We start from the raw sequence: 9,336 nt of genomic DNA, 5'->3' as shown, positions 1-9,336 counted from the left end.
TACACTATGGAATACTCGTGATCGCTTCGTCTCGCCTTGAAGGGACGAGTATTTTAAGGTGACACTATCAATGGAGAATAATATTAAAGTAAACGTAGAATGAAATCGGGGGCATCATAGATGTCAGTTCATAGGCTTTGAAACCCTAAGAAAATAATGTCATAGCTAAGGAATATAAATAAGATTCAAAAATTAGTTTATCACTTTCATATTCACATAGAATACTTAGCTTAGGAATCTTAGTCATAGAATCGTTCCGGTAGTACTTATCATAGGCATATCCCCTCGTCTAGCATCATTGTTATCATTATCATCATGGAAGTCTCCTCGTTAGAGTAGTTATAGTACTTATCATTTGGTAACGAAATCGGGATCAAAGGATTCCCTTGGATTCAACTTCTAGTAAATCCAACAAGACTATAAGGAAAATTCGAGAGTAACGGGCCCACCTCGGGCCGGATGAGGTAGTGTATACTATTTACATAAGTTACATGTCATGGCGTTACTTGTAAGGGTATTAGGGTAATCGGGTCCCATTTATACAAGTTCTAGGGGTTTAGGAGGTCCTTTCAACATTTACACACTTTCTAGTTCAATTCTACTGAAGGAAAAAGAGGAAACTTTAGGTGCGGATTCCGGGGGATAGGGTTGCCCCCGAGGCTCGTACCCAACTTATTACAGCTAAGACATGCCATAGAAGGAAGGGTGAAGCCTTACATACCTCTTTCCGCTTCTTTTTCTATTCCGAATTCAAGCTGCAAATCCTCCAAAATTTGCGATTTGGTCACATTTACCCAAACTTTCATTAGGGTACTTAGAGTTAGAATCTTAAGGAAACACTTGGCTACCGAAATTTCGGCTGCATTTCCTCTGTAAATACACCATCCTCAACATTTACCTAGCAAGTTTTCAATCAACAACAACCCGGGAATTCAAACCCGGCCAAACTATTAACATAACTCAACCACACTAACAATTTCCATATTCAATCCAAGATACATTATAACAACTTAATCAATTTACTACTTCTTTCAAAACCTTCCAACTCCAATGAAAACAATAACAACCTTATAATATATATTCCAACAACACCATACTAATATCATTATCTTCCATACATGTAAGAACATAATATTCAATTTACATAATCTTCCAAGACAAGCCTCCAACTACTAATACTTCACTAAGCTCATTTGGCTTTTGTTTGTAATATTAAATCCACAACACAACAACCAACATACTAAATAGAACTTGCTTACCATGCATTCATGATTCACCAAATATACACGGCTATACATGTGATATACAACTCACCGCCACACAACTATATTCTTGCTATTCATGAATTTCACTCACCTTTGCACACTACAACATGCAAAAATATCCATAACATGTAAAGAATATGTTCTTACCTTCTTCCTTGATCTTTCACTTAGCTAAGTCTTGCAACTTGCTAGAATATGAATTTTTCTTGCTCCAAAGACCACTCCACCTTGCTAGGAATCCTTTAATTGGTAGAAAATAATTTTTGAAGAAATTTTTGTCAATTTTCTTGTCAATTTTTGCACTTGGCCGAAATGGCCTTGGATATTTCTCCTTCTTTCCTTTTTCTCAAGTGTTCTTGAAGTTTCTAAATGAGATATGACTCATTAATTGATCCTTTATATTAATTATCACATGGATAATTAATAAAATCATGGGCTTGGGCCATGTTGGCCGGCCATCCCTCACAAATTTGGGCCTTATTTTTTTTTTTTTTTTGATTTTTTTGGGCCAACTCGGTTGATCCCGAGTTGGGCCTAGCTCACTGACCTTTCGACCTTAAAACGTCCATATCTCCTTGTACCGATGTCACCTGGGAACCCACGACCTATGGTTGGAAAGCTAATTCAGTTATCTACAACTTCTATTTCTTTGTATTTTTCCAAATTCCAAACTTATAATACCGTTTTTGCCCCTAAGAGTCAGATCACCTGAAAACGTTTTCTTAAAAATATTCGTTTGGAGGACTTCCACTTTGATTTGGCCCAAGGGTCCTTCTTGAGTTGTGTTTAACTTCACATATGTGATTCATATGACTTGTCACATGTTCCAAAAAAAATCTTAACGTGTGGGCCCCACCTCAGCTTACAAATAATCCGACGTTTAAAATTACGGGATATAACATCCTCCCCCCCTTTGGAACATTCGTCCACGAATGTTAAACTAGCCTTATCGGGACTTATGAGCATTTTTGGGGGAGTTCCTTTTATGGTTACCACATATAATTCTTCCACCCACCAGTATAGCCAAATGAGGAACTTTGAGTACCTATAGGTATAAGAAATAGGTGGGTTATTTCTTCTTCGTCTCCTCTTCAATTCCTTCCTATTATTGTTCCGTCTCAACCTACCCGACTTCTATAGGGTTTCTAACCACTTCACACACTCTAATTTACTTTAGGCTACCTGATTTCACATTCGTCTCTTGTTCCCACATTTATGAAATTTTCAGCATATTTCCCAGGGGGTCACCCATCCTGAGATTGCTCTCACCCTAGCACGCTTAACCTTGAAACTCTGGTGCATTTTAATACGTGAACGCTGGTGTAATTTTACCGACTGCCCCATACGGCCTTTGTCACATTATTTAAAGTAAGTCGGGGTTCCAACAGCTCCCAAAACATCCTCACGGCGGGTCCCGCTCTTATCTTCACTTTCCTAACCATACAACTACCATATTGCCTCTGCTTAAATCTTCGCTATTTACTCCTATCCATACATATAACTATCTTTTACTGGGGTTTCTAAATTCACACTGGTGGCGGGGACATCTCAGTCGCCATTACTGATAACCGTTAAATCTTTAACCCCTTTTTGAATTTCTACCTGCCGTTATTAATTAGTATTCCTGCAGAGGTTACGTATACATAGAAAGTTGTAAAGAAAATCTCATATACCTGTAGTCGATCAATCTCGAGCCTGGCCCGGGGAACTACCATGTGAAGTATGTTCTTCATTCTCGTCTGTCTGCTCATCGCTAGCCCGACCCTCGTCATTTCTCGCGTCCGAATCCGAAGAGAATAGCGGTGATTCCTGGTTCTCTGATGGCCGGAACAAGGGACAGGAGAAATCCGTAGCACTCTCCGAGGTGGCCGGACTGGCACGGTCCTCCATCACGGGAGTAACTGGCGTACCCCCGGAAGCCTCCTCATCCGTCATCCCAGAAGAGTGCTCTGACGGGTATGTGCCATAACTATCCTCCTCCATGGAGGTAAGAAGCTCTGGGGGAGTCATCGTCGAATCCTCTGAGGGATCTGTATCATAGCCACTGTCTGTGGAGTCCCCTACTCTTGGGGTCAGAATCTCTGGAGGAATTGTCGTTGGGTCCTCCGACGGATCCTTATCATAGCTGTCCTTCGCGGGATCCTCCGCTCTGGGAGTCAGGAAATCCGGAGGAGTTGTGGTTGGGTCCTCTGACGGGTCTGACTCAATCGAATAGCCGAGGCTCCCCCTACTCGGCTCTGGGATACTCTAGGGGCCTTACTGGTGCCCCCATCATCTGAAGCTGATCTCTTCATCGACAGTACTGAAACCATAGCATAGGATTAGGAAAGGAATGTGGAAGCCTGGTAGCATAGCTCTATCGCACGATCTTAGAATACAAGGAAGGTCATATTTCCTAAATGCCATGTAGCCTCCTGTTTATAAGTGTGGCGCGCTACACACCCATAAACAAGACTCTACTGGACACGGCTCGTAGACAAACCCCTAGGACCGAACTGCTCTGATACCACTTCTGTCACGACCCGATTAGGGGCCGTGACGAGTACCCGATACTTGTTCCGAGCACCCCTTATCTATCATTTTGCCTTTACCTCTTAGCAAGCCGTATGAACAGTGCCATATATTTTTTTTGAACATTAACATTAGCAGCGTCATTATGAACATAAACTAGTAAACTTCGTTATCACTTTATACAACAACATTAAAATGCCAACACACCATATATCTAACTGTACTTGACTGACTGGGCATATCTGTCTACGAGCCTCTAGACATAGTACACTTATACATAGGAAGGGCCGAGTACTGCCGTGCCCGAATATACATACACAAAATAGTACGGCGAAAGTGAGGCTCCGGAACAACTGGAGCGCTGTCAAGGGTGGCTGGTAGAGCTTCTAAGGATCAAATTCACCTGTCTGCTGACCTGCGCGGCATGAAACGCAGCGTCCACAAGAAGGGACGTCAGTACGAATAGTGTACCGAGTATGTAAGGCATGGAAGATAATACAAGCAGTAACATAGAGTATGATTAATAATATTATGGAGTCATAGGACATATAATGAGACAAGAAAGTAACCTGTACATAGGAGGCCCCTTTTTGGGCGGCTATCATGCATGGTTTGTCTTTTCCTTAAAAAAAACGATTCTCTTCCATGAACGTAGAAAATAGAACTTATATTATGTCGTATCTTACAGTATCATTTTCTATCGTGCCCTACCATATCTTATCGTGGTATATTAGGTCGTGTCCTATCATGTCTTATTATAGCGTATTGTATCATGTAATATCATATCTTATTACAGCATGTCGTATCGTGTTATATCATGTCCATGTCATAGCATAGCGTGTCATAGTGTATCACGTCATAGCATAGATTGTCGTATCATAGCATAGCTTATCATATCATAGCATAGCTTGTCATATCATAGCATAGCTTGTCATATCATAGCATGGCTTGTCATATCATAGCATATCATGTCATAGCATAGCTTGCCATAGCATATCTTATCATAGCATAGCGTATCATAGCGTATCATATCGTAGCATAGCATGTCATAGCATATCGTGTCATAGCATGTCTGGTCATGACATGGTAGGTCATATCATAGCGCCGAGCAATGTCGGCTCACCCACATAGCGCCGATATACACCGGCTCACCCATATATCCCGCGTCCGGGATGATAAGCCAGCTGATCAGGTGGCAATGAAACATGTTTCCCTTCCCATTCCCCCATATATCGCTTCCCCCCATCCCAGGGTCATATACATATCTTATATACATATACATGTCGTTATATTCATATACATAGCTTGTATACATATACATGTGTTATATACATATTCATATCTTATATACATATACCTGTTTTATATACATATTCATATAAGCATGCAAGGGAGCCCAAAGAAAAATCATGTAGCCATCGGAGTGACGTAAGGTCGGTGACCTCCGATTACAGTATGGAATACTCGTGATCGCTTCGTCTCGCCTTGAAAGGACGAGTATTTTAAGGTGAGACTATCAACGGAGAATAATATTAAAGTAAACGTAGAATGAAATCGGGGGCATCATAGATGTCAGTTCATAGGCTTTGAAACCCTTAGAAAATAATGTCATAGCTAAGGAATATAAATAAGATTCAAAAATTAGTTTATCACTTTCATATTCACATAGAATACTTAGCTTAAGAATCTTAGTCATAGAATCGTTCCGGTAGTACTTATCATAGGCATATCCCCTCGTCTAGCATTATTGTTATCATTATCATCATGGAAGTCTCCTCGTTAGAGTAGTTATAGTACTTATCATTTGGTAACGAAATCGGGATCAAAGGATTCCCTTGGATTCAACTTCTAGTAAGTCCAACAAGACTATAAGGAAAATTCGAGAGTAACGGGCCCACCTCGGGCCGGATGAGGTAGCGTATACTATTTACATAAGTTACATGTCATGGCGTTACTTGTAAGGGTATTAGGGTAATCGGGTCCCATTTATACAAGTTCTAGGGGTTTAGGAGGTCTTTTCAACATTTGCACACTTTCTAGTTCAATTCTACTGAAGGAAAAAGAGGAAACTTTAGGTGCGGATTTCGGGCAATAGGGTTGCCCCCGAGGCTCGTACCCAACTTATTACACCTAAGACATGCCATAGAAGGAAGGGTGAAGCCTTACATACCTCTTTCCGCTTCTTTTGCTATTCCGAATTCTAGCTGCAAATCCTCCAAAATCTGCGATTTGGTCACATTTACCCAAACTTTCATTAGGGTACTTAGAGTTAGAATCTTAAGGAAACACTTGGCTACCGAAATTTCGGCAGCATTTCCTCTGTAAATACACCATCCTCAACATTTACCTAGCAAGTTTTCAATCAACAACAACCCGGGAATTCAAACCCGGCCAAACTATTAACATAACTCAACCACACTAACAATTTCCATATTCAATCCAAGATACATTATAACAACTTAATCAATTTACTACTTCTTTCAAAACCTTCCAACTCCAATGAAAACAATAACAACCTTATAATATATATTCCAACAACACCATACTAATATCATTATCTTCCATACATGTAAGAACATAATATTCAATTTACATAATCTTCCAAGACAAGCCTCCAACTACTAATACTTCACTAAGCTCATTAGGCTTTTGTTTGTAATGTTAAATCCACAACACAACAACCAACATACTAAATAGAACTTGCTCACCATGCATTCATGATTCACCAAATATACACGACTATACATGTGATATACAACTCACCGCCACACAACTATATTCTTGCTATTCATGAATTTCACTCACCTTTGCACACTACAACATGCAAAAATATCCATAACATGTAAAGAATAAGTTCTTACCTTCTTCCTTGATCTTTCACTTAGCTAAGTCTTGCAACTTGCTAGAATATGAATTTTTCTTGCTCCAAAGACCACTCCACCTTGCTAGGAATCCTTTAATTGGTAGAAAATAATTTTTGAAGAAATTTTTGTCAATTTTCTTGTCAATTTTTGCACTTGGCCGAAATGGCCTTGGATATTTCTCCTTCTTTCCTTTTTCTCAAGTGTTCTTGAAGTTTCTAAATGAGATATGACTCATTAATTGATCCTTTATATTAATTATCACATGGATAATTAATAAAATCATGGGCTTGGGCCATGTTGGCCGGCCATCCCTCACAAATTTGGGCCTTATGTTTTTTTTTTTTGATTTTTTTGGGCCTACTCGGTTGATCCCGAGTTGGGCCTAGCCCACTGACCGTTCGACCTTAAAACGTCCATATCTCCTTGTACCGATGTCACCTGTGAACCCACGACCTATGGTTGGAAAGCTAATTCAATTATCTACAACTTCTATTTCTTGGTAAATTTCCAAATTCCAAACTGATAATACCGTTTTTGCCCCTAAGAGTCAGATCACCCGAAAACGTTTTCTTAAAAATATTCGTTTGGAGGACTTCCACTTTGATTTGGCGCAAGGGTCCTTCTTGAGTTGTGTTTAACTTCACATATGTGATTCATATGACTTGTCACATGTTCCAAAAAAATTCTTAACGTGTGGGCCCCACCTCAGCTTACAAATAATCCGACGTTTAAAATTACGGGATATAACACCATATTCCATTAATTCCCGTCTATAGGTAGTTAGTGCCTATAATCGTCTCAAATCCTCCATCTAGTAGCTTTTATATTTTGACAATAAATGTTCCGAGCTTTCTTATAACACCATCTTCCTCCCAATGGTTAACGTCTGTTCTTTCTGATACGTACAACATATCAGTTGTTTCGTAAATTCCCAATCCTTGTCTCTTAAGGATTTCCTTACTCCCGAGGTGAGGTAATATATACGCAGTATGTAGGGTTCCTTTATGTCTCATGCTCTTTCACTCTTCTCATATACTCATTGCTAACTTCCAATCTCACTCGAATTCATACTAACTTTGTCTTAGTAGAGGTCTTGTCTTATGGCCTTTTGTCGTGCTACACCTTCGGTCCATAACTATATATATTTCCTTTTTTGCCTATACTCATAGTCAATTAGCTCCACCTATATTGGTTGCTACCTTTGGTATTCTTTCTATTTCCCTCGTCTATGTCTATTTTCTTCCTTCCACGAATTCCATTTCCAACTAGTTGATCGCAATTTAATAAGCTGTTATTAGGGAACATTCTTCAACCACCATCAGAAGGAACTAGAATCTGACAAGCTCCACAGGACATCCTAGTGCTTGATTCGCATGGTTTACCTTCAGATTCATTCTTGAGCCATGAACGAACCATTCAGGTTGCAACTACTGGTTGTATACTTTGCACTCCTTCAATATGGTAACACTCGATCACCGGATGTTATTGCCCATCAATATAAGCCTCCTTCTACAGCACAATGTGGTTGGAACGTACTTTAGCCCGTTTAAATGACTTGCTAATTCGCTGCTCATATACGCTTCTTCAAGCAAGATTTCCCCAAATAAAATGTTGCCTCTTATGGATGATGTGGGAAGTGTCTCTTAAAGCTTTGGTCCAACATAGCCTATTAGTCTTTCCTTTCCTGTTCTTATCGTTATTTCCCATCAACATGTAACCTTCATTCCCCACTTTCCCTACCGAACTTAATAAGTCCTTTTTGTTCGTTCTATAGCTCGGTTACAAACTTGTTCTTCAAATTTTTACGCAAATGGTTTCATGCTCCGCCTGTCGGTTCTTTTAAGGCTTTGCTTAATTATGTCTCTTCCCTTTCTGACATTCTGATTTCCTTGCCTTCCGTTTACTCACTCACTTCCCTTTCCAAATATTATTGTGTTGGAATTTTCCCGACCTTAACTTGTAATGAAATCAGCGTTCGTTTGTTTCATAACATCTGTACCCTACCTTTCGCTTTGTCCCTTGAATTCCGTTCAGTTAACGTTTTCCGTATATCGCAACATTAGTTGCTAGAACTCACCTCTCGATCAATACAGTCACCGGTGGAAGGTCATACGCATACATATACATTTACTACCATTTCGCTTACAAACATTTCCAACCGCTATTCAAATTTACTCTGATTCCCGAGCTGTGTTGAGCTTTCTTCCTTTTCCCCAATTTAATCCGCCTCAACCTACGCGGCCTATATAAGTGTTCCTAGCCACTCCACACACTCTAATTTCCTTTAGGTTACCCCAAATTCTCATTTGTCTGTTATACCTATATTTATGAAAATTTTAGTATATTTCCCAGGGGGTCACCCATCCCAGAATTGTTCTGACCCTAGCACGCTTAACCTTGAAACTTCAGAACATTTAGATGCATTAATGCCGGTATAATTACATCGACTGCCTCGCATGACCTCTATCACGTAATTTAAGGCAAGTCGGGGTTCTAACAACTTCCAAAACGTTTCTCGTAGCGGGTCGCACCCTGATCTAGAGAGGATCTTTTTACTTTCCTGGCCATACAATTACTATATTGCCCTTCTGAATCCTCAACATTCACTTTCATCTGTACACATGATTATCTTTCATCCGGGGTTTTCTAGATTCACATTGGTGGCGGAGACATCCCAGTCGCCATTACTCATAACT

This window comes from Lycium barbarum, chromosome 3 (genome assembly GCF_019175385.1).
Source record: "Lycium barbarum isolate Lr01 chromosome 3, ASM1917538v2, whole genome shotgun sequence".
In the NCBI taxonomy this organism is placed as follows: Eukaryota; Viridiplantae; Streptophyta; class Magnoliopsida; order Solanales; family Solanaceae; genus Lycium; species Lycium barbarum.
The sequence above is the reverse complement of the archived record's forward strand: the minus strand, read 5'-3'. Positions refer to the sequence as shown.